Source organism: Panthera tigris, chromosome B2 (assembly GCF_018350195.1).
Source record: "Panthera tigris isolate Pti1 chromosome B2, P.tigris_Pti1_mat1.1, whole genome shotgun sequence".
Lineage (NCBI taxonomy): Eukaryota > Metazoa > Chordata > Mammalia > Carnivora > Felidae > Panthera > Panthera tigris.
Genome location: NC_056664.1, coordinates 101,387,171 through 101,411,262, shown reverse-complemented (window position 1 = coordinate 101,411,262; position 24,092 = coordinate 101,387,171). Strand labels below are relative to the sequence as shown.

At 35.9% G+C, this 24,092-nt stretch overlaps 1 long non-coding RNA gene across 2 annotated transcripts in view; it reads left to right on the top strand.

Annotated features, from left to right (window-relative positions):
* The window catches only part of LOC122238716, a 293,519-nt gene that overhangs the window by 26,200 nt on the left and 243,227 nt on the right, over nucleotides 1-24,092 (top strand). Inside the window, exon 3 of one of the 2 annotated variants that reach the window (XR_006217824.1) lies at nucleotides 20,696-21,346. The exons of the other annotated variant lie outside the window; for it this stretch is intronic. This is a non-coding gene — a long non-coding RNA (uncharacterized LOC122238716). Of the gene's footprint in view, nucleotides 1-20,695; nucleotides 21,347-24,092 lie in introns of those variants that run through there. 2 annotated transcript variants of the gene reach the window in all.

The following is a 24,092-nucleotide window of genomic DNA, read 5'->3' as shown; positions in this document are numbered from 1 at the left end:
TTATGGAAAGGGAATCATCTGGTCTCCTGTTTCTAAAATAGGCTAGAGATTACTCATTTTCTTCTCTGCAATTATAGCCATCTGAGCCTCTGAAATTGTGGATGGTGAGATGATGACATGTTTGTAACACAGATCCACGTTGAAAGGTCCGTATGTTAGAATTCCCCACGTACACACACCAACGGGTTACTTATGAGCTGATGCACATCACTGATAACCATCAAATCTGGTCATCAACTTGATGTCTGAACAAAGAGTGAAAATGGGAAATGCATTCTATGGTTAACTTCTAGGCTTCTAACATAGGTGACACTATTAAAAAATAACAAGAGTTCTTATTCTTTCACTAGAACATTTGAAACTGCATGGAACATCTCCAAAGGAAGGAGGTCTTTTTTAGTCAGATGAAAAAGTCATTTTTTATAGATGGGATGTGGACAATCCAAGGCAAACTGGTCAGATAGATTTTAGCCCGAGGCTCCGAAGACCGGGAAGGGCATTGCTCTTCCAGTTTCCGCCTGCTCCTGGACCCCCTTCTCACTTCTTTTGCCTTTCGGCCTGCAAAGCCTCAGCATGGTGAAGTGGCAGTTGATGAAAATATGTCCAAAGGCCAGAATTGCCATGGTTAAATTTGGATACTTCTCTTCAAACATGGATCTAAAATGCAATTCCAGACACCTTCCCTTTAAAAGAAAAGTTTTAATTTGATATGTATTGATGAGTAAAAAGCATTGGATGAGGATTTAGGGAACTGAAGTTGTAATATCGTCTCTGCTGGGCACTCACCACTATACTTTTTAACTAGTCTGAACTTTTAGTTTCTTCTGAAAATTAGAAATACCCACTGACCTCATGTCAAGAAGTCGTTAGGTGAATCAAGAATGAGCTCGCATCCTGTGAATTGTAAAGTACTGTATAAAATGTGGTTTTATTATTGTCTGTATCTAGTCAATAGACGAGCAAACATCTACCATATTATTCAGCAATATTAGACTCTCTTTATGCTTTCATTCTCTACTTCCTGGAATACCCTTATCAATTCTCCCCCTTTCCACTTCAAGTTTATCCATTTATGTGATTTTTTTTTCTCAAATGCTTTAACCCACAACTTTAATAAATTGTTTTATCTCATAGTGACCACTCCTGCTCCTTTTGTAGTTCATTATTTGGCATTTGATTAAATATTGCCTTATTCAAAAGGTTCTTTGGTCATAAGTATAGTTTCTCCATTAGTTTTGTAAACTCTCAGCTAGTTCATTTCTATTCTGCTGATATGCATATGGACTTGAAATTAGCACTGGGCAAATTTGACTTCTGTATCAGGATGGTTCACTACAAGTTTTGCTACTATGACCTAGAACCCCGTATATTGGCTGCTGTGATCTAGAACCCTATGTACTGATCTTTCCATATTGGGCTTTTTTATTTTTTAAAAATAATTTTTTCATTATTTTTTTAAGTTTTATTTATTTTCAGAGAGACAGCGCATGGGGGAGGGGCAGAAAGAAGAACAGAGAGAGACTCTCAAGCGGGCTTCACACTGTCAGTATGGACTTGAGACTTCTGATACCGAGCTCCACTCAGGGGCTTGATGCGGGGCTCGATGTGGTAGGGGCTCAAAGGGGGAGCCAACGGGGTGGTGCTTGAGGCTGGGCTGGAACCCATGAATCGTGAGATCATGACCTGAGCCAAAACTAAGAGTTGGGTGCTTAACCAACTGAGCCCTCCAAGAGCCCTTCCATATTGTGCTTCTTATGCTACATTTGGTTCACCGTGACCAAAATATCCTTCTTGCCTAACCATATCCTTAGTCACCTTGCTTCTGTTTCTAGGACCTTGATTTTTTTTATATTAGTTAACTGAAATATAATTGAATAACTTTTTCATGGTGTGTAAACAAAGCAAATTGGAATAATGAGAAAGATACAAGTGGATAGTAGGTTATATAAAGAGGAAAACAATGCCTGTCCCTATTTAACTTTTTTAAATTCAAACTTATGCTGTATAATTGTTTTGGAGAGGGGTATTGTCGTAAGTTACAAAAAACCCCGACACATTGTCAAAGCAAAAAGAAACGGAGTCCTGTATTCCATTACCCACTACTGTGCTTCATGTAGAGCAATATTATAAGAAAGAATGCAGTGAGAGGATTTTGTTGCATTTGTCAGTGTTGCAATCATGTCTCTTTCCAATGAGTGTGGTGGTGGTTGCCCAGAGGTCTATATTCAAATGGTTCCCTGGAAATTAAGAAATATTGAACTGAAATTACCAGTTTTTAGCAGGATCCCCAGGCACAAATTCTGTTATTGCCATCTAGCAGCCAGTATTGCTGTTTAAGCTTCTGTGTAAATTTGCAAACATCATACACTTGCCTCCTCTGGTAATTATAGATCCTCAAAGTGCTGGAAAGAGGTGGCACTTATAACATACATTACAAAAGCATGGTAGGTTGGGCAATAAAACACTACTTAACGGACACTGTTGTAATGGGAGCTGCACAGTGGGATTCCCATAATAATCAAAATAGATTTAATGTATGTATTTTTGCCAACTGTAAAAAGGTTGCAAACAACAGCAGGAAAAGCAATATGTTACACAGGGTGAAAAACTGAAATAGCGAACAAAACATATTTTCAACATATTCAGCCATAATTTTGTCTCTTAAAGGATGATCTAATACCATGAGTCTGTCAACAGAATCAGCTATTTGTTTTCAATTCTAGTATGTTTTCGTTATGAACCATGAAATAATTATCCTTATTCAAACTAAATCTTAATTGAATTTCAAAACATCAATATGGTTGAACATAAAACTCCATCTAACTGTTTAACTTTTTGACCAAATAGATTTTAATTTATAGGTTTTCTTTAGCAAGTCATTTTTATTCTTCTTATCCAAAGAACTATCCAACACACAATTTCTACCACTTAAGTAAAAACTATTAATCTTTGAACATTATTGCATAGGATGTACAAAGATGTGAATTTTGATGGTACGGAATTTCCTGGTACACTATAGTACCACTAATAATGCAGTTTTGCAATACTGAACAATACGCATATTCACCTGCCTCTCAAAAAGCCCCAAGCTATTTATGAGTGCTGAGAATTTCTCCATATTATATGAAACAAGGGTTGGTAGCAATTTCAGAAATGTATACCAAGAAAATATTTTTGTCAGTAGAGACTTGATATTGATTTAATAAAATTAGAATCTTTAAAGAAGTCTCCAAAATGACCTAAATTATGAGTAGTTTCTAAGTGTCTTTTTTTAAATGAAGCAGCCATCTCTTATTATAGCTATGAGAACTATAACTTTGCTATAGTTAGCTCCTGATTTTTCATATATTTTTACTTTGTTTTTTTTCACATTTATATAGAATTTTATTTTGCTTTTACTGTTGTGTTCAGCAGGTTTTTAAAAAATTTGTATACAAGTTAATTAGCATATAGTGCAAGAATGATTTCAGGAGTAGATTCTAGTGATTCATCTCCTACATATAACACCCGGTGCTCATCCCAACCAATGTCTTCCTTAATGCCCCTTACACATATAGCCCATCCCCTCACCTACTTTTATGTTTTGTCCCCCTCCCTGTTTTCATATTATTTTTGCTTCCTTTCCCTTATGTTCATCTATTTTGTATCTTAAATTCCACATATGAGTGAAGTCACACAATATTTGTCTTTCTCTGACTAATTTCACTCAGCATAGTACCCTCTAGTTCCATCCACGTTGTTGCAAATGGCAAGATTTCATTTTTTATGATTGCCGAGTAATTCTCCATTGTGTATGTCTACCACATCTTCTTTTTCCATTCATCCATCGATGGACATTGGGCTCTTTCCATACTTTGGTTATTGTCAATAGCACTGCTATAAACATTGGGGTGCACATGCTTCTTTGAAACAGCACACCTGTATCCCTTAGATAAATGCATAGTAGTATAATTGCTGAGTCATAGGGTACTTCTATTTTTAATTTTTTTGAGGAACCTCCATACTGTTTTCCAGAGTGCTGCACCAGTTTGCATTGCTACCAGCAGTGAAAAGAGATCCTCTGTCTATGCATCCTCACCAACATCTATTGTTGCCTGAGTTATTAATTTTAGCCATTCTGACAGTTGTGAGGTGGTATCCCACTGTGGTTTTGATTTGTATTTCCCTGATGATGAGTGATGTTGAGCTTTTTTTCATATGTCTGTTAGCCATCTGGATGTCTTCTTTGGAAAAGTGTCCATTCATGTCTTTTGCCCATTTCTTCTCTGGATTATTTGTTTTTTGGGTGTTGAGTTTGGTAAGTTCTTTATCAAATGACACACTGGATACTAAACCTTTATCTGATACGTCTTTTGCAAATATCTTCTCCCATTCCATTGGTAACCTTTTAGTTTTGCTGATTGTTTCCTTCACTGTGCAGACTTTTTATCTTGATGAGGTCCTAATACTTCGTTTTTGCTTTTGTTTACTTACCTTGCCTCCAGAGACATGTTGAATAAGAAGTTGCTGTGGCCAAGATCAAAGAGGTTGTTGTCTGCTATGTCCTGTAGGATTTGGATGGTTTCATGTCTTACATTTAGGTCTTTCATCCATTTGAGATTATTTTTGTGTAAGGTGTAAGAATGTGGTACAGGTTCACTCTTCTGCATGTTACTGTCCAGTTTTACCGACACCATTTGCTGAAGAGACTGCCTTTTTCCACTGGATATTCTTTCTTGCTTTGTCAAAGATTAGTTGGCCATACATTTGTGGGTCCATTTCTGGGTTCTCTATTCTGTTCCATTGATCTATGTGTGTCTGTCCTTGTGCCAGTACCATACTGTCTTGATGATGACAGCTTTGTAATATATCTTGAAGTCTGGGATTTTGATGCCTCCAGCTTTGGTTTTCTTTTTCAGGATTGCTTTGGCTGTTTGCGGTCTTTTCTGGTTACATACAAATTTTAGAATTGTTTGTTCTGTGAAGAATGCTGGTGTTATTTTTGATGAGGATTGAATTTAATGTGTAGACTGCTTTGGGTAGTATTGACATTTTAACAACATTTGTTCTTCCAATCCAGGAGCATAGAATATTTTTCCACTTTTTTGTGCCTTCTTCAATTTCTTTCATAAGCTTTCTGTAGTTTTCAGTGTATAGATTCTTCATCTCTTTGGTTAGGTTTATTCCTAGATATTTAATGGTTTTGGTGCAACTGTAAATGGGATCGATTCCTTGATTTCTCTTTCTGTTGCTTCATTAATGGTGTATAGGAATTCAATCAGTTTTCTGTGCATTGATTTTATATCCTGGGACTTGGCTGAATTAGTGGATAGTTCTAGGAGTTTTTTTGGTGGAGTCTTGTGTTTTTCACATGGAATATTATGTCATCTGTGAAGAGTTAAAGTTTGACTTTCTCCTTGCGGCTTTGGATGTCTTTTATTGCTTTGTGTTGCCTGATTGCTGAGGCTAGAATTTCTAATATATGTTGAATAACAGTGGTGAGAGTGGATATCCCTGTCGTGTTCCTGGCCTTAGTGGGAAATCTCTCAGCTTTTTCCCCATTGAGGATGATATTTGTGGTGGGTTTTGCATATATGGCTTTTATGATCTTGAGGTCTGATCCTTCTATCCCTACTTTCTTGAGGGCGTTTATCAACAAAGTATGCTGTATTTTGTCAAATGCTTTCTCTGCATCTATTGAGAGGATCATGTGGTTCTTGTTCTTTCTTTCATTGATGTGATGTGTCACACTGATTGTTTTGTGGATATTGAACCAGCCTTGCGTCCCAGGTATAAATCCCACATGGTCGTGGTGAATAATTCTTTTAATGGATTGCTGGATCTGGTTAGCTAGTATGTTGTTGAGGATTTTTGCATCCATGTTCATCAGGGAAATTGGTTTGTACTTTTTCTTTTTAGTGGGGTCTTTGATTTTGGAATCAAGTTAATGCTGGCTTCATAGAATGAGTTTGGAAGTTTTACTTCCATTTATATATTTTGGAAGAGCTTCAAAAGAATAGGTGCTTACTGTTCTTAAAATGTTTGGTAGAATTCCCCTGGAAAGCCATCTGCTCCTGGATTCTTATTTTTTAGGAGAGTTTTGACTACTAATTCGATTTCTTTACTAGTTATGGGTCTGTTCAAATTTTCTATTTCTTCTTGTTTCAGTTTTGGTAATATATATGTTTCTAGGAATTTGTACATTTCTTCCAGGTGGCCCAATTTATTGACATATATTTGTTCATAATATTCTCTTATTATTGTTTGTACTTGTTCAGTGTTGGTTGTGATCTCTCCTCTTTCATTCTTAATTTTATTTATTCGGTCCTTTTTCTTTTTGATCAAACTGACTAGGGGTTTATCAATTTTACTAATTCTTTCAAAGAACCAGCTCCTGGTTTCAGTGATCTGTTTTATTGTTTTGTTTTGTTTTTTGTTTGTTTTATTTTGATAACATTGCTTTCTGCTCTGATCTTTATTATTTGCCATCTTTTGCTGGCTTTGGGTTTTATTTGCTATTTTTTTTTCCAGCTCTCTAAGGTAAGGTGTAAGGTGAGGTTGTGTATTTGAGACCTTTCTTCCTTCTTTAGGAAGGAAGTTATATACTGGATTGTTATATACTTCCCTCTTATGACCACCTTTGCTGCATTCCAGAGGTTTTGGGCTGTGGTGTTCTCATTTTCATTGGCTTCCATGAACTTTTTAATTTCCTCTTTAACTTCTTGGTTATCACATTCATTCTTTAGTAGGATGTTCTTAGTCTCCCAAGTATTTGTTGTCTTTCCAAAGTTTTTCTTGTGGTTGATTTTGAGTTTCATAGCATTGTGGTCTGAAAATATGCAGGTATGATCACGATCTTTTTGTACTTGTTGAGGGCTGATTTGTGACCCAGTATGTGATCTATTCTGGAGAATGTTCCATGTGCACTCAAGAAGAATGTGTATTCTGTTGCTTTAGGATGAAATGTTCTGAATATATATGTTAAGTCCATCTGGTCCAGTGTGTCATTCAAAGCTAATATTTTCTTGTTGATTTTCTGCTTAGATGATCTGTCCATTGTTGTAAGTGGGGTGTTGAAGTCCCCTACTATTATAGTACTATTGTCAATGAGATTCTTTATGTTTGTAATTAATTGATTTGTATATTTGTATGCTTTCATGTTGGGGGGCATAAATGTTTACACTTGTTAGGTATTCTTGGAGAATAGACCCCTTAATTATGATATAATGCCTTCTTCATCTCTTGTTAGAGTCCTTATTTTAAAATCTAGATAGTCTGATATACATATGGCTACTCTGGCTTTCTTTTGCCGACCATTAGCATGATAGATGGTTCTCTATCCCCTTACTTGAAGTCTGAAGGTGTCTTTATGTCTCAAATGGGCGTCTGGTAAACAGCACATAGATTTTGTTTTCTCATCCATTATGTCACCCTATGTCTTTTGATTGGAGCGTTTAGTCCATTGACATTTAAGGTAGTACTGAAAGATATGAATTTATTGTCATTGCATTGCTTGCAGAGTTGGAGTTTCTGGTAGTGTTCTCTGGTCCTTTCTAGTCTTTGTTGCTTTTGGTCTTTTTTGTTTTGCTTTGTCTTTTCTTCTTTCAGAGAGTCCTCCTTAAAATATCTTGCAGGCTGGTTTAGTGGTCACAAATTCCTTTAGTTTTTGTTTGTCTGGGAAACTCTTTATCTCTCCTTCTATTTTGAATGATAGCCTTGCTGGATAAAGAATTCTTGGTGGCATATTTTTCTGATGCAGCACATTGAATATATCCTGTCACTCCTTTCTAGCCTGCCAGGTTTCTGTGGATAAGTCTGCTGTGAACCTGATCTGTCTTCCCGTGTAGGTTAAGAACTTTTTTCCCCCTTGCTGTTTTCATGATTCTTGCCTTGTCTGTGTATTTTGTGAATTTGACTAGGCTATGCCTTGTTGATGGTCGGTTTTTGTTGAATCTAATGGGAGTTGTCTGTGCTTCCTGGATTTTGAAGTCTGTGTCTTTCCCCAGGATAGGGAACTTTTCCACTATGATTTGCTCACATAAACCTTCTATCTCTTTTTCTCTCTCTTCCTCTCCTGGGACCTCTATGATTCAGATGTTATTCCTTTTTAATGAGTCACTTAGTTCTCTAATTCTTATATTGTGCTCTTTTGCCTTAGTTTCCCTCTTTTTTTCCTGCTTCATTATTCTCCATCAGTTTGTCCTCTCTATCACTGATTTGCTGCTCTGCTTCATCCATCTTTGTTGCTGTGGCATCCATTCAAGATTGCAGCTCTGTTATAGCATTTTTTATTTCATCCTGACTAGCTTTTACTTCTTTGTCTCCAGAGAAAGGGATTCTATGCTTTTTTCAACCCCAACTAGTATTTTTATTATGATTCTAAATTCTGGTTTGGACATCTTTCTTGATTCTGTGTTGATTAAATCCTTGGCTGTCATTTCTTTCTGTTCTTTCTTTTGGGGTGAATTCCTTAATTTAATCATTTTGGAGGAAGAAAAATAATAAAAGAAAAATTAAAATTAAAATATTAAAAACAACATAAAAAATCAAATAAAGGATGCTAGATCCTAGGTGTGTTTTGGTCTGGTTATTGACAGAAGCTTGGTAGAATAGAGATAAAAGGGAAAGAAAAGAAAAAAAAAGGGGGGGGACGTACAAAAGTGTTTGAAAATTTAAAAAAATGAATATAATATAATAGAATAAAATGAAATGATGAAAGTAAAATAGAATAAAAATTTACAAGAAAATGAAAAAGTATAGTAGAAAAAAATTGAAAGGCAAAAAAACCTTTTTTATAGGAACAGAAAATAAAAATAATTTTTTTCTTTTTCTGTATTCAAAAATAAGAAAGGAAAAAGAAAAAAATTGATAGTTGGACCAGTGAGCAGAATGAAATATGATTGAAATTACATCCAGTTTCCCCTAGAAATCAAAGTATGAAGCATGTTATAGTCCATAAACTAAGCAGGCAGAGAGATTTGTGGTGTTCCTCTAGAGTGTGGTTGGTGCATTTGGACAGGGCTTGGTGTAAGAGCTCCATTCTCCACTAGATGGCGCTGCTTAGCTTACTGGGGTGGGTCGTTGTGGCCTGTGTATGCATCTGTACACATGTGAGGAAGAGCTGAAAATGGTGTCACCTAGCTACCCAGTCTCTAGCATCCGTCCTCTGTGTTCTTGCCAACCAGCAAATAAGCACTCCTCCTTTGTCTCCAACTTCTGTCCACTCCCCACTTCTATGCTGTCCACCACTGAGCCATCAGCTTGTCAGGTGGCACCTCCCTCCTGAATTTCATCTCACATGGGGCTGTGTTTTCAAACCCCTCACTTCTGAGGGCCTGCGGCTTTGACCCACTCTGATGCTCTGGGGAAGGGTCTTGCTGAGCTATGGCCAGACACCGGCCCACCTCCGGAAACATTTGTGTGACTGTGCTGCTGGATGCCCAGAGACTGTGATCAGGTGCCAGCCTGTCCCAGAAAATTTGCGTGATTGTGTAACAGCAGCATTTCAGGGAATATGGTAAATCACAACACATCTGGCATCAGGCTTTACTGACCCCTAATGTCCTTGTTCCAACCAAACATGGCTGTTCTCTGGGGTCTGCTGTGACCTTTGCTTATGGGGAGACCACACAGTGTCTGCTAAATGTCCTCTCAGCAAGGGAACTACCTCTCCCTGTGTGGCCCATGGACCCCTCAGAACTCGCTCTCTACTCCTGGGGGTCTGCCCTGCTCACCAGAACTTTGTCAGGTATGAAGCTGAGGAGTTTCAGACTCTGCCCTCCCCTGTTTATAGAGTACTAATGGTATTTAAACCCTCTCCTTTCTCCTTTTCTTGTTCAATCCCATATGGGTATTTCCACTCTTTCCCTTTCTCTCCAGCTGCTTTCAGGGGGAATGCTTTTCTTGTACTCTCCCCCATCTCCATCCTCTCTCCACAAGCAAAAACAGCTCCCTACCCTCTGAGGCTTCTCTCTCCCCCAGTCCACCTCTCTGTGCTGTGTACCTGCTGAAGTCCGTGGCTCAAGTTATTCAGATTGTTGTGTTAATCCCCAGATCAATTTTCTAGGTGTGCAAGATGGTTTGGTGTTGATCTAGCTGCATTTCAGGGATGAGAGAAGCAGAAAAGTTTCATGCTGCTCTGCCATGTAGGCCCCTCCTCCGTCATAGATTTTTTAAGCCTTTGTAATGCTCATGTGTCTGTGCTCCAGTCATGAAAAGTAGTAATTCCATCTTGGGAATTAAAAATGGAATTCAAACCATAAAAAAGTCCAGCCAACTATAATGTAATTTATGGTAATTCCCAGTAACGTTAATATGTTTTACCAATCAATACTAGTGCCATTGTCATCCTACCAGCTAAGTTGGCCATACTAATTCTGCTCTACAGTTTTGAGATCATATTTTATTGTTTCCCAAGAGGCTTTTTTTGGGCAACTACTTGTCTATCCCATACTGCTTTGCCCCAAATGCAGGTATAAGTTCTCCCTCAATTTTCTCAAGCATATAACTATATAACTATAGGATGCAATATTTTTAAGTGCTTTATTGAGATATAATTTGTATACCATAAAACTCATCTATTTAAATTATAAATTTCAATGAGTTTTAGTATGTTTCTTGAGTTGTACAATCATCATCACAATTTAATCTTAGAATATTTTCATCATCCTAAAAAGAAACCTATTGTCCATTTGCAAATGCTCCCCATCAATTATACCCTGACCCTACACAACCGCTAATCTGTTTTGTCTCTGTATATATTTATTTCTGGACATTTTATATAAATGGCATTATTTAATATATGTCATTTTTTGTCTGACTTCTTTTACTTAGCATAATGTTTTCAAGATTGTTCCTTGGTGTAACACCTGTCAGTATTTCATTCTCTTTCATTGCTGACTATTATTCCAGTATAGTGTATATCACATATTTTGTTTATTTGTTCACAGGATGTAACATTTTAAATCTTCACTGAGGGGGGACTTCTACTTGTGCCATGTCAGAATAATAGTACCAAACTTATCTCCCCAGTGTGAAAACAGGACAAAATATAGAAAGCTATTACTACTATTTTCAGATATTGGCCAATAGGCTCACAGAACTATGATACATGCCAAAAGGAAAACCAATGAAGTGAGCTCTATGATGGCTTGATTTTTCTATCTGGAAGCACTTGTCAGACTAGCCAAGTGAGGTGAACTTACACTCAGGACAGCAGTCTCTCTGTGTTGAACAAATAGCGATTACAGAAAAGGGAGCTGAAGCTGCTGGAATATACAGGAAATGGTACTGGGAAAGAGCAAGCCTATGCAGAAAAAGAGCTATGTTTATCTCCTTCAAGGTTCCTTTGAATATTTTGTTAAAGGGTAAACATAGAAACTGTATGAGGCAAGGCAAAAAAAGTACCTGGAAGATGTAAATGGAACATTTGTCAGCTTATACAGGGCTGGGAGATGTTTATATTTTTATCAGCCAAAGTTGAAAGAACTTACTAAACAATTCATATGCTTAGTAAAGACCCCAGAAGGCCATGCCTGAAGATTAGGGCTACACCAGCCCTCACATAAAGGTTATTCTGGATCCTCCCTAACAAAGCTTATAAACAAGCTGGGATGAAAGTAAGTCAACTGCTACCCCAAGTAACATTCAACAGTCTTTAAGGAAATAAAACTGAATTTCGACACTCAGCAATATAATTACCAATGATAAGCATCCACTTAATAATTACTAGACACATAAAGAAGGAAAAAATGTGACTTATAACATCCCTACCCCCATCAGTCACTAAAAACATATAGGAATGTAAAAAAATGAGGAAATTACTAAGCAAGAACTTTAAAACAGTTGTTGGAAATAACTGAGTTATGCTTGGTGATTTAAGAGAAAACTTTAAAATAATGAGAAGTAGAAAATATAAATAAAAAATAAATGGAATCTTCAAGGTTGCAAATACAAAATCAGAAAATAAAATTTGATGGTGGATTAAAGAACCAATTAGGTACCAAATAAGAAATGATTGCTGAATTGAAGACATAGTAATAAAAAATATGGAACTGAAGCACAGAAATTAAAAACAGTAATTTAAAAAAAACCACAGTGATCTATGGGACAACATTAAAGTGTCTAATAGTTGTATAATTTCAGTTTTTCCATAAGGAGAGGATAAAAACAGAAATTTACCAAAAATTTTCTGAATTAAATGAAAATTGTAAGCCACAGATCAAAGAAGCTCAATGAAGCCTAATATGGATAAACACAAAGCAAGCAAACCAAGCAAGCTGTACAACCATGAAAGTATTAGAAACCAGTAATAAAGAGAAAATCTCAAAGGTAACCATTGAATAAGGCACACGACATATAAGGGAGAAAAAAGCAATGTCTTGTAAGAAAAAACATTGAGGGGCGCCTGGGTGGCTCAGTCGGTTGAGCGGCCGACTTCGGCTCAGGTCATGATCTCACGGTCCGTGAGTTTGAGCCCCGCATCAGGCTCTGTGCTGACAGCTCAGAGTCTGGAGCCTGTTTCAGATTCTGTGTCTCCCTCTCGCTGACCCTACCCTGTTCATGCTCTGTCTCTCTCTGTCTCAAAAATAAATAAAACGTTAAAAAAAAGAAAAAAAAAAGAAAAATCATTGAAAGAAATAATCTGACATCTGGGAAGAAGCATTGCATGATAGAATACTATAGAACAATATCTTTTAAATTATAGAAAGGATGGGGCACCTGAGTGGCTCAGTCAGTTAAGCATCTGACTTCGGCTCAGGTCATGAACTCATGGCTGGTGGGTTTGAGCCCTGCGTCAGGCTCTGTGCTGACAGCACAGAGCCTGGAGCCTGCTTCAGATTTTGTATCTCCCTCTTTCTCTCTCTGCCCCTTCCCTACTCACACTCTGTCTTTCCATCTCTTAAAAGATAAATAAACATTAAAAAATTTTAAAAATAAATGAATAAAAAGTAAATTGTAGAAGGGAAAAACGTCAGCCTAGAATTCTATAGCACAAAACTATCTTTCCAAGTGGAAAAAAATAAAATAAAAAACATACGAAACAAATATAAACAAACATAGAAAATAAAGTTGTGAGAATTTGTTACTGTGATATCTGTACTACCAGAAAGGACATTCTTCAGGTAAAAGTAACATCAAATGGGAACTTGAACCTACACAGAGAATAAAAAGTACTCCCCAAATGGTAAACATATGAATAAATACAAAATAATTTTCTTCATTTTAAAGTTTCTTTAAAGATAATTGTTTAAAGAAAAATAGTAAGAGTGGTTTTGGGGTTTCAAAGCATAGATAGAATATAATTTATGACAAGACTGTCAAAAAAGATGGGGGAGGATATAAGGTTTTGATATGTACAGTAGTAAAATAGAATGTGAAGTAGATTGTAAAGAGTTAAAGATATATATTGTAAACCCTAAAGCAATCACAAGGCAATCAATCCATCAATAAGCCAAGAATGGAGATAAAATATAATCGTAAAAATTGCTGAATTCTCAAAAGAAGGCAGGGAAAGGAGAAAAGGAAGACAAAGAACAGATAAATAACAAACATCTAACAAGGTGATGGATTTAAATCCAACCATACTGATAATCACATCAAATGTAAATGGTGTTATAACTTAAGTTGAAAGGCTAAGTTTATCAAAAGGTTAAAAAACAAGACCCAATTATATGCTGTCTACAAGAAAGCCACTTTAAATATAAAAACGTAGATCAGTTAAAACACAAATGCTAATCAAAGGAAAACTGGAATGACTATATTAATACCGTACAAAGTAGACTTCAGAACAAGGGATATTTCTAATAATAAAGAAAATAATGATAAAAGTGAATTCTCAAAAAGCATGGATATCCTAAGTATGTATGCATGAAATAATAGAGTTTCAAAATTCATGTAAAAAACCCTGATATAATCAAAAGAAGAAATAGACAAATCCATTATTATAGTTGAAGATTTCCACATGTTCTCTCAGTAATTTATAATTAGTAGGCTGAAACTAAGTAAGCATTTAGTGAGCAATACTATCAACCAACTTGACCCAATTCATCTTTCTAGAATACTAAACAGAATTTAGTTTAGAATACTAAACAGTACACATTCCTTTTCAGTACTCAAAGAAATTTTACCGAGACAGATCATATCCTGGACAAGTCTCACTAAATTCAAAATGTCTGAAATCATAGAAAAATATGTTCTCTAACAATAGTGGAGTTAAACTGGAAATATAACAGAAAGGCATCCAGAAAATTGACAAATAAATAGACATTAATTGATACTCTTCTAAATAATTCATGGGTGTAAAAGAAAATAATAAGGGAAATTTAAAAGATTTTGAAATTAAAGGTAATGAGAAATAAGATATTAAAACATGTGGAACAAGGCTAACGCAATGCTGAAAAGTATATTTAAAGATTTAGATGTTATCATATTTATGTCAGAAGATAGATCTAAAAATCAGTGACCTGGTTTTCACTAGAAACTAGAAACTAGAAAACTAGAAAAAGAGTGAATTAAATGCAAACAATTTAAATTAAAATTTTAAAAATGAAATAAAAGGTAAGCAGAAATCAATGAAATAGAACATGGAAAATAATAGAAATAAAATCAAGACCTTGGGGGTGCCTGGGTGTCTCAGTCGATTAACTGTCTGACTCGTGATTTCAGCTCAGGTCATGGTCTTACAGTTACATGAGTTCAAGCCCTGCATCAGGCTCTGCACTGACCCTGTGGATCCTGCTTGGGAGTTTCTCTCTCTGCCCCTCCCCTGCTTATACTCTCTCTCTGTCTCAAAATAAATAAATAAACTTAAAAAAAAAAACCCAAGAGCTTGTTGTTTGTAAGATCAATAGCATTAATAAAAATCTAGCTAGACTCAGGGAAAGAGAGAGAGAGAAGGAGAGAGAAATTACCAATATGAGGCAGATGTACTTATGGATTCTATATATGTTATAAGGGTAACAAAGAAATACTATGAATAATTTTATGACAACACATTTGACAGCTTACATGAAATTAACAAATATTTTCAAAGATACAAGTACAAAAATGAACTCAAGAAGAAATAGAAAATCCAAATAGTGCTAACCAATTTAAATTTTTAAATTTGGTTTTAAAAATATTTTCATAAAAAGAATCCCAGAAGCAGATGAATTTATTGAATTGATTTTATTGAATATTAAAGAAAAAAATACCAATTATATACAAACTTTTTCAGAAAATGGAAGAGGGATAATACTTCCTAACCCTTTATTTGAGGCTAACATTTCTTTGATACCAAAATCAGACCTACATATTATAAGAAAGCTAACTATGATATTTCTCAGGAACACAGAAAAAAAGTCTTTGAGAATAATAAATTCAGCAAGAAATAATAAAAAAAAATAATGATAAAGTTGTGACAGGCTATAAAATTTGTTTCTAGATTACAAGGTTGATTTCACATTTGAAAATCACTCTGGGGTGCCTGGCTGGCTCAGTCAGTTAAGGGTTTGACCTTGACTTCAGCTCAGGTCACCATCTCACGGTTGTTGGGATTTAACCCCACATTGGGGCTCTGGGCTGACAGTGCTGAATCTGCTTGGGATTCTCTCTCTCCCTGTCTCCCTGTCCCTCCCCCGCTCACACTCTTTATCTTTCTCAAAACAAATAAATAAACTTAAAAAAGAAAAACACTCTGTTTAATGAATCTGTTAACAGGAATAAAGATGAAAAACCACATGATCATCTCAATAGATACAAAAAAGAATGTCTGACAAAATCAAGTTTCTATTCATGATCAACATTTCTGATCAAGCTGGGAATAGAATGAAACCTCCCTATTCTGATAAAAGAAACTTAAAAAAATTCCAGCTAACAACATACTTAATGATGAAAGCTTGAATACTTTCCTCTAGAATTGGGACCAAGGCAAGGATGTCCGTTTGCACAACCTCTGTTTAACGTTATACTTGTATTCCTAACCAGTACAATAAAATAAGAAAAATAAATGACAACAGGTTGGAAAGGCAAAAGTTATACTGTCTTCTTTATTCCCAGACAACATGGTCATGTAATATAGAACCTCCTAAGAAATCTAAAGAAAAGCTTCTAAAATTAATAAGGCAATTTGGTAAGGTCTCAGAATACAAGGTCAATACACCAAACACAAAAGCAATTGTATTCCTATATATTACCATTAAAAAGTTGGAAAATAAAATTTAAAAGATTTTATCTATAATAGCATGAAACACATGAAATAGTTAAAGATAAGTTTAATAAAGCAAGTAATAAACCTTTACACTAAAAACTACACAATATTGCTGGGAGAAATTAATGAGAACCTAAACAAATGGTGACACATATATCATGTTCATGGTTTGGCAGGCACAATATTGTTAAGATGTTAATTCTCCTTAAACTCTTCTACAGAGTTAACAAAATTGCAATCAAAACTCCAGAAAACCTGACTTTTTCATTTTTTGGAAATTGACAAACAGATTCTAAAATTTATTTGGAACTGCATTGTAATAATTTTGCTATATGGTGTCTCTGATGTTTCTTAAACTTGCACCATGCCAGAGTTTCTCCTGTCAGAGGAAATCACTCTGCCTCAACACAGCCACCCTCAATTAGGTATTAACCAGACAGCAGTCCTCATGAATAGTGAAAGACAGAGAGATTCACAAGATTGTCAGATATATTTACATTTTGTAATGCGATGAATTGGTGGAATTTTAAGAATGTAACAGATTAACTTAAAAATTCTGGCTATGTGCTTATAGCCAGGGAGGTGTCATCATCTATTGAGGACCTTGCAAGCTGAGAATATGCCACAAGGCAACCTCTCTTCCTACATTTCACAGCAACTTTGCTTTCCCTCAAGACCACAGATGTTCCAACAGTTTCAAAAGAAATTTTTTTTTTTGTTTTTGTTTTTCATAATGCCTCCCTTGGTACTAGTGACTGTTTGTGAGGATTGTAAGAGGGATGTTTATACGAAGAATTGCTTATGTTACAAACATTTCTCTACAGTATTTCCTCATTAATAACTGGTATCTTTTGACAGCAACAACTGCTTACAAAAAGGCAGACCTCATCCACATTCCTTAGTCCTGCTGAGTCTCCCCTACAGCTCTCAGCAATCATGACATTTACAAAAAGCTTGAAGGTCAAAATTCTGCCTCTCCATGTGTCAGAATCACTTCATGACTTCAGCCTGTATTCAGACCACATGGGTCTCCATTCTTGCTTCTGAAACAAATCCAGCTAGGACTCATTCTGGTTAGACTAGCCATGTTGGTAGAACAATGGTAAAGTCTTAAGTCATTCGGTCAAATTAAAAAGGTTTGTGTCATGAAGAAATAACCAGACAATGTACCAGGATGTGACTATGGGCATGGCTTAATTATTTAATTTATAATCTGTGATTTATAGGCAACCTAATTGCAAAAGAGAGTCTAGACAGAAAGTTTTGGGAAACTTCTTGAAGACATGAAAATAAATATGATAATTAGAGGCCCAAACTCAAAATGACCCTATTATTTAAAATAAATTTTCAATTTTAAAATAGTTTTAGATTTACAGAAAGATTGTCAGGATAGTACAGAGTTCTCATGCACCCCGTATCAGTTTTCCTTGTCAATAGCATCTAACATTAGTGTGGTATATTTGTTACAAATAATGAACCTTATTATTAACTAAAGTCTATAAATTAGTTGGATTTCCTTAGTTTTTACCTAATGTTCTTTTTCTGTCCAGGATTCTATCCAAACTGCAATGTCGCATTTAGTTCTCAACATTTCCTTAGGTTCCTGTAGACTATGACAGTTTGTCAGACTCTGTTTTTGATGACTTTGACAGTTTTGAGGAGTATTGGGTAGATATTTTGTAGAATTCTTTCACTTAAGATTTTTCTGGTGTTTTTTAACCCGATTAGATTCGGATTATGGATTTACAGAGGTAAATGCCATTTTCATCACATCATATCAAGGACACATGCTGTCAAAGTAACTTTTCATTGTTGATGTAAACTTTAATCACTTGGTTTAGTTCACCAGATTTCTCCCCTGCACTTTTCTAAACTGTACTTTTTGTAAAGAAGTGACTCTGCACAGTCCATATTTAAGGACTAGATTAGATTAGATTCGGATTATGGATTTACAGAGGTAAATGCCATTTTCATCACATCATATCAAGGACACATGCTGTCAAAGTAACTTTTCATTGTTGATGTAAACTTCAATCACTTGGTTTAGTTCACCAGATTTCTCCCCTGCACTTTTCCAAACTGTACTTTTTGTAAAGAAGTGACTCTGCACAGTCCATATTTAAGGGGTGGAGAGTTGTGCTACACCTTGAGGGCTGAGCATGTAGATTTTATTTGGAATCCTTCTGTATAGGAGACTTGTCTCTTCTCTCTCTTATTTGTTCAATCATTTATTTATCTAGTTTGGACTCATGCATATGTATATTTTATACTTAGGGTTATAATCTAATACTACTTTATTACAGTGCTCAAATTGTTCCAGCGTTAGCCATTGGAAGCTCTCTCAATTGTCTTCTCTTTCCCTTTGACACGTTCTCATTGTTTTCGGTCTCAGTGTATGTGATCACTTTCTTACTTCTGGCATGATAGGATGCTGCAGGCTCATTTTGTGTGTTGCCTGACCAACTCTAGAATCACTCATCTCTCCAAGGACTTCTGGTTCACTTTATTGGAAAATGTTAATAGAAACCAAGATCTAGTTGCTGGGAAGACAACCTCAACTTTTGTCATACTAATTTTCTCTCTGTGACTGAAAGGACCTTGTACTCTTCCATTTTACAAGTGGATTTTTAGGTCATTTAAAAGTGTTTTGAACCTGGCACTTAAAGGAGAGTGACAGATTAATAACTCACTGTTTCTACTTAGTAATTAATGCAAACGTGGAGTTTAAATGTGTACAGATTACAGAGATTTAGAATTGATCAATACCTTAGAGCAATGCTTCTAAAACTTTAATATGAATATTAATCACCTGTGCATCTTTTTTTTGTAATGTTTATTTATTTATTTTGAGAGAGAGCGCAGCAGGGCAGGGGCAGAGAGAGAGGGAGACACAGAATCTGAAGCAGGCTCCAGGCTCCCAGCTGTCAGTCCAATGCCCGATGTGGGATTCCAACTCAAGAACTGTGAGATCATGGCCTGAGCTGAAGTCGGACTCTAACCGACTCAACCACTGAGGCATCCCTCACTTGTCCATCCTTTAAAATGCAGTTTCTCAGTCAGTGGGTCTGGAATGGGATCTGAGATTCTGCGTTTCTAACAAGTTTTCTGGTGATAGCACACTTTTGATAGCAAGATCTTAGAACAGGCGTTGGCTGAGTTTTCTATAAAGTGCCAGATAATAAATATTTTAGGGATTGTGGGCCATATATAATCGCTGTAACAACCCTTCAACTTCACTGTTGTAGTGTTGTACACAAAACATAAAGAATGAACATGGCTGTGTTCCAATAAAACTTTATTTATGAACTCTGGCATTTTATCTTTTTGTGGTTTTCAGGTGGCAAAAATATTAAGATAATAGCCATTCTTAGCTCAACAGCCATACAAAACAGGTGGCAGACCATAGTTTGCTAACTCAGCCTTAGAGCAATGACTTCCAAACCTGATCACATATCAGAATCCCTGCTAAAGAAGTTTAAAGTACAGCTGTCCAGATTACATGCCACAGGTGGGCCATGACATGTGTACTTCACAAAGCTCCATAGTGATTCTGATACGCAGCCAGGTTGGAGAGCCCCTCCTGCTGCAGAGTGCCTTGCCCACCTGCTCCTTGGTCATAGCCATCTCCTCTCTGCTTGCACACTTCTAGTGAAAGCAGGTGAACTACCTGGCAAGTAGACTGTTCCATATCTGGACATCTCTAATAATTGTGAAGGTTTTTCCGTCACTGGGCCTAAACTTGTCTTCTTACAGCTTCTCCTTCTTATAGCTTCTCTTCCTTCAGCCATGGGGAGAACATCTAATTCTACTTCTATATAATATTGCTTCTAAAATATTTGAAGAACTCTATCACCACACTACCTTCAAGCCTTAAATCCTGTCTTTTACAGACTGAACACCCTCATATCTTTTAAAAGATTTGTACACCATGTATTTCCAGCATTTTGAATTTCACTTTCCCTTGTCATTATTGTACTAGGAACAGACCCCTGCAACTTTGACCCCTGCAAAATCTTGGGAGACTATTGGCTCCACTGATTTGACATCTCTACTTTCAGTGATGTACTTAAGATTATATTATCTGTTCTCTTTCTTTTGATGGTCAGTTCACATTGCTGACTTATATTGAGATTGTTACCGGCCAAACTTCTTAAGACTTTTTCACAGGGAAGTGAAACCAGGTCGCCTTCGTTCTCTACTCTATAAAGGGGTGTCCTGAATGTGAATCCTAGATTATATATTTATCCCTATGAGATTTCTCCTTGTATTTTTGATCTACTACTCTTGCCATTTAAAGAGATTATTATTTATCATTTGGGTTCCATTCTTGCAGTAACGGTTCCCAAAGTGTGTGTACTTCCCTTTGTTCTTGGACTTTGCTAATACCTTCTATCCTGACTCTGGGCTCTGCAATGTGATTCCTTTTAGCCAATGGAACAATAGAAAATGTGACACTTCAGAGGAAAATTATTCTGAGAAATTATTATAATAGCTTGTTTTTTCTTTTGCTGCTCTTGGAACCATGAGACCACAAAGTGACAAGTCCAAGCTAGTCTGTTGGAGGATCAATGTCCTGTGGAGACCTGAGACAGCGATTGTCTGCCATTCCAAGCCAACCTGCAGTTGATTGTAGACACATAAATGAACCTCAGCCAGGATGTGTAAAGCTCAGCCTAAGTCATCAGACTGCCAACCTGAACCCAGTCCAGCCCATTGAATCACAGAAGTATGTGCTAATAGATGCTGTTTCAAGCCACAAAATATTGGCTGATTTTTATACAGCAAAAGCTAATTTATACAACATCTAATATAGCACTTATCCTTTCCACTTGTGTATCACTCACAAATTTGGTATGTTCCTATATCCACACTATTGAGTAGATGGAGATTTAAATAAAGGGCTCTGAGATGCAACTCTAATGTTGATACTGGCAAATCCTTTTTGTTTGATTGGCTAGCTATTAAATACTCTAACTACATTACATACTGCTCATAATTTGCAAAAAAAATGCCTTGGAAGAAAAGATGGAATTAGATTGTAATTTGAACATATTTCTGCCTTCTGATTAGTCTAGAAGATTATATCCTGTTTTCTAATGTCACAATATCATTTGTGCTCGTAATGTTTAAAATATTTGAAAATACATTATCTTCATAATAAAAGTGAAACAAAGCTTTTCTGAGAATGACAAATTATTTCATATTATGAAAGCGACAAGGAGGAAACTATTGGACATTTGAAAAACTCCTTAAAACCTTCTCATATTGATGGATTTTATAAGCTTTCTAAATGCAATGAGTATTTCTTTTTCTCTCCTTCTTCTTTTCTTTTCATTTCTTTCCTTTTCTTTTCTCTTCTCTTCCTTTCTTTCTTTTCTTTCTTTCTTTCTTTCTTTCTTTCTTTCTTTTCTTTCTTTCTTTCTTTCTTTCTTTCTTTCTTTCTTTCTTTCTTTCTCTTTCTTTCTTTCTTTCTTTCTTTCTTTCTTTCTTTCTTTCTTTCTTTCTTTCTTATTTTTATTTTCCTCTGTAGGCCTCTAACTATTGCCTTCAGTCTGAAATAGACATTCTGGAATCTTGAGTGTAAAGTTGGGGGAAAAAATGAAAAAGATATATCCTGCATGATTAATAGCAGGAAATGCCAGAAATCTCATCCAAAATGTTCTTTTCCCTACAGATCCCATTTTGTTTTATTTATTATTTTTATTTGTCTTTTTAAAAAGAAGTATATTATCTGCTTCAGTGCATTTATTTCCTTTATACTCAGTAGAATTATTACATTTTAAAATGAAATAAAACCTTAGAACAACTTTGGAATGATCAGAGACAGCAAACCAATGATCTTATGATAGAACAATGTAGTGAAAGGAACACTCAGTTGGGATTCATAGTTCTGATAAGATTATCTCAATACCAATTGCTACCTCTCTGACTTTGGGCAATTCATCTTTCATAATTTTTGTTTTTATATATATAATATAAGAATGATAATACCTAACTTATTGGATTTTTGTGAAGACTATATGAGTAAAGTGTCTAGTACATTGTGATTAATCAATAAATAATAGTTATTATAAAACTAATAAGGGTAGAAACTATCTAATGAGTGCTTATTTTGCATCAGGCACCTTGCTAACAGGTAGGCATGGCAGGCATGGTTAAGGCATGGCATCAGGAATCAAGCAGGGCTTTGGGCTCTATTCTTATGAGTGCTAGTTTTTTACTCTGTGCACTCTTTAGATGTTGTTGTCTACTATATGCAGCTTTCATCCCTGGTCTAAGTTACCTGATGTAAATTAAATTATAACATCTCTGCTCACATTGGCAATGAAAAAAGTTCCCTTTAAGAACACTTTCATCTTCCTCATGTGGCCACACCTTGCTATAAAGGAGGGGGGAAAATGTAGTCTTTATTCTAAGAAGCCATGTGTCCCGTTCAAAGTTGAGAATACCATTAGTAATGGGAGAAAGGAAATTGGGGGACTAAACTAGAATTCTCTGTTAACAGATAACATTCCTTCACTTCAATAGGTGAGGTAGAAGCAAAAGTAAGGAGGGTTACCACTAAATATTTCACCCAATTTTTAAGTTTTGCCTCAGTCAAGCCCAGAGGAAATATCTGATTAGAATATGATGTTTTTGGCAGCCTGAATATTAACACACTGTAGTTTCTCCTTTCCTTTCTCCCACCTTTTTTCTTTTATTTCTTTTCTCTTCTTTTCTTTCCTTTTTTTCTTTTTTCCCTATCCTTCCTTCCTTCCTTCCTTCCTTCCTTCCTTCCTTCCTTCCTTTCTTTCTTTTCCTTCCTTCTTTCCTTCCTTCTTTCCTTCCTTCCTTCCTTCCTTCCTTCCTTCCTTCCTTCCTTCCTTCCTTTTTAATAAATTAGGACAGGAACTAAAGATGCTAACACTTACATGAAGTCTACATATAATTTACCTTTTCATTTTAGGGACCACACAAAATTAGCCTTTTTTTTTGTTTGATATAGGTTTCACACCCAGTGTGGAGCCCAATGTGGGGCTTGAACTCACAACCCTGAGATCAAGACCTGAGCTGAGATCAGGAGTTGGGCACTTAACCAACTGAGCCACCCAGGTCAAAATTTGACTTTTTGAATAAAAGCATGTCATCCATCTGTAAGAAACAAAACTAAATTAAACTTCCTTTCATAATGGATCAGATATATAATTTGAAAGGCAGCCTAAGGGAAGACTGGAGGAAATGACCTAACAACAAATTTCTACTTTGATTAAGAACTGTTCTTAAAATAATTTATTTTTACAGTTTTTTTCTTCCCATGTCCTCATATTTTGTTCTTTGAAACTTCCTAATTTCTTGATCTCAGTATCTAATTCGCCCACCCTGGTTTATTTCTTTTGTAATATGGGGCAGTAAATACTACAGATATACTACTCTAGTTACAAAAGTTTATACATTTCATTTTTAAGAAGAGTGACTATCTTACCGATTCACTATCTATGCTGTAAATATCTATATTAGTTTTCTAGGGCTGCCATATCAAATTACCACAAGCTTGGCTTAAAACAACAGAAATTTCTTCTTTCATACTTTTGAGGCCAGAAGTTCAAAATCAAGGTGTTGACAGGGTTGTTTCCTTCTGGAGATTCTCAGGGAGAATTCCAGGCCTCTCTCCTGGTTTGTAGTGGCTGCTGGCAGTCCTTGGTTTGTGACTGGATCAGTGTGATCTCTGCCTCCATTTCACATGGACTTCTCTGTGTGTATCTAATCTCTCAATGCCTTTCTCTTACAAGGATATTTGTGATGTCATTTAGGGCCTTGGATAATTTAGAGCACTCTCATCTCAAATCCTTACCTTGATTATATTATTGGGGACCATTTATCAAAAGAAGTTATTATTTGGGAGCTTGGGTGGCTCAATCTGTTAAGTGTCCAACTTTGGCTCAAG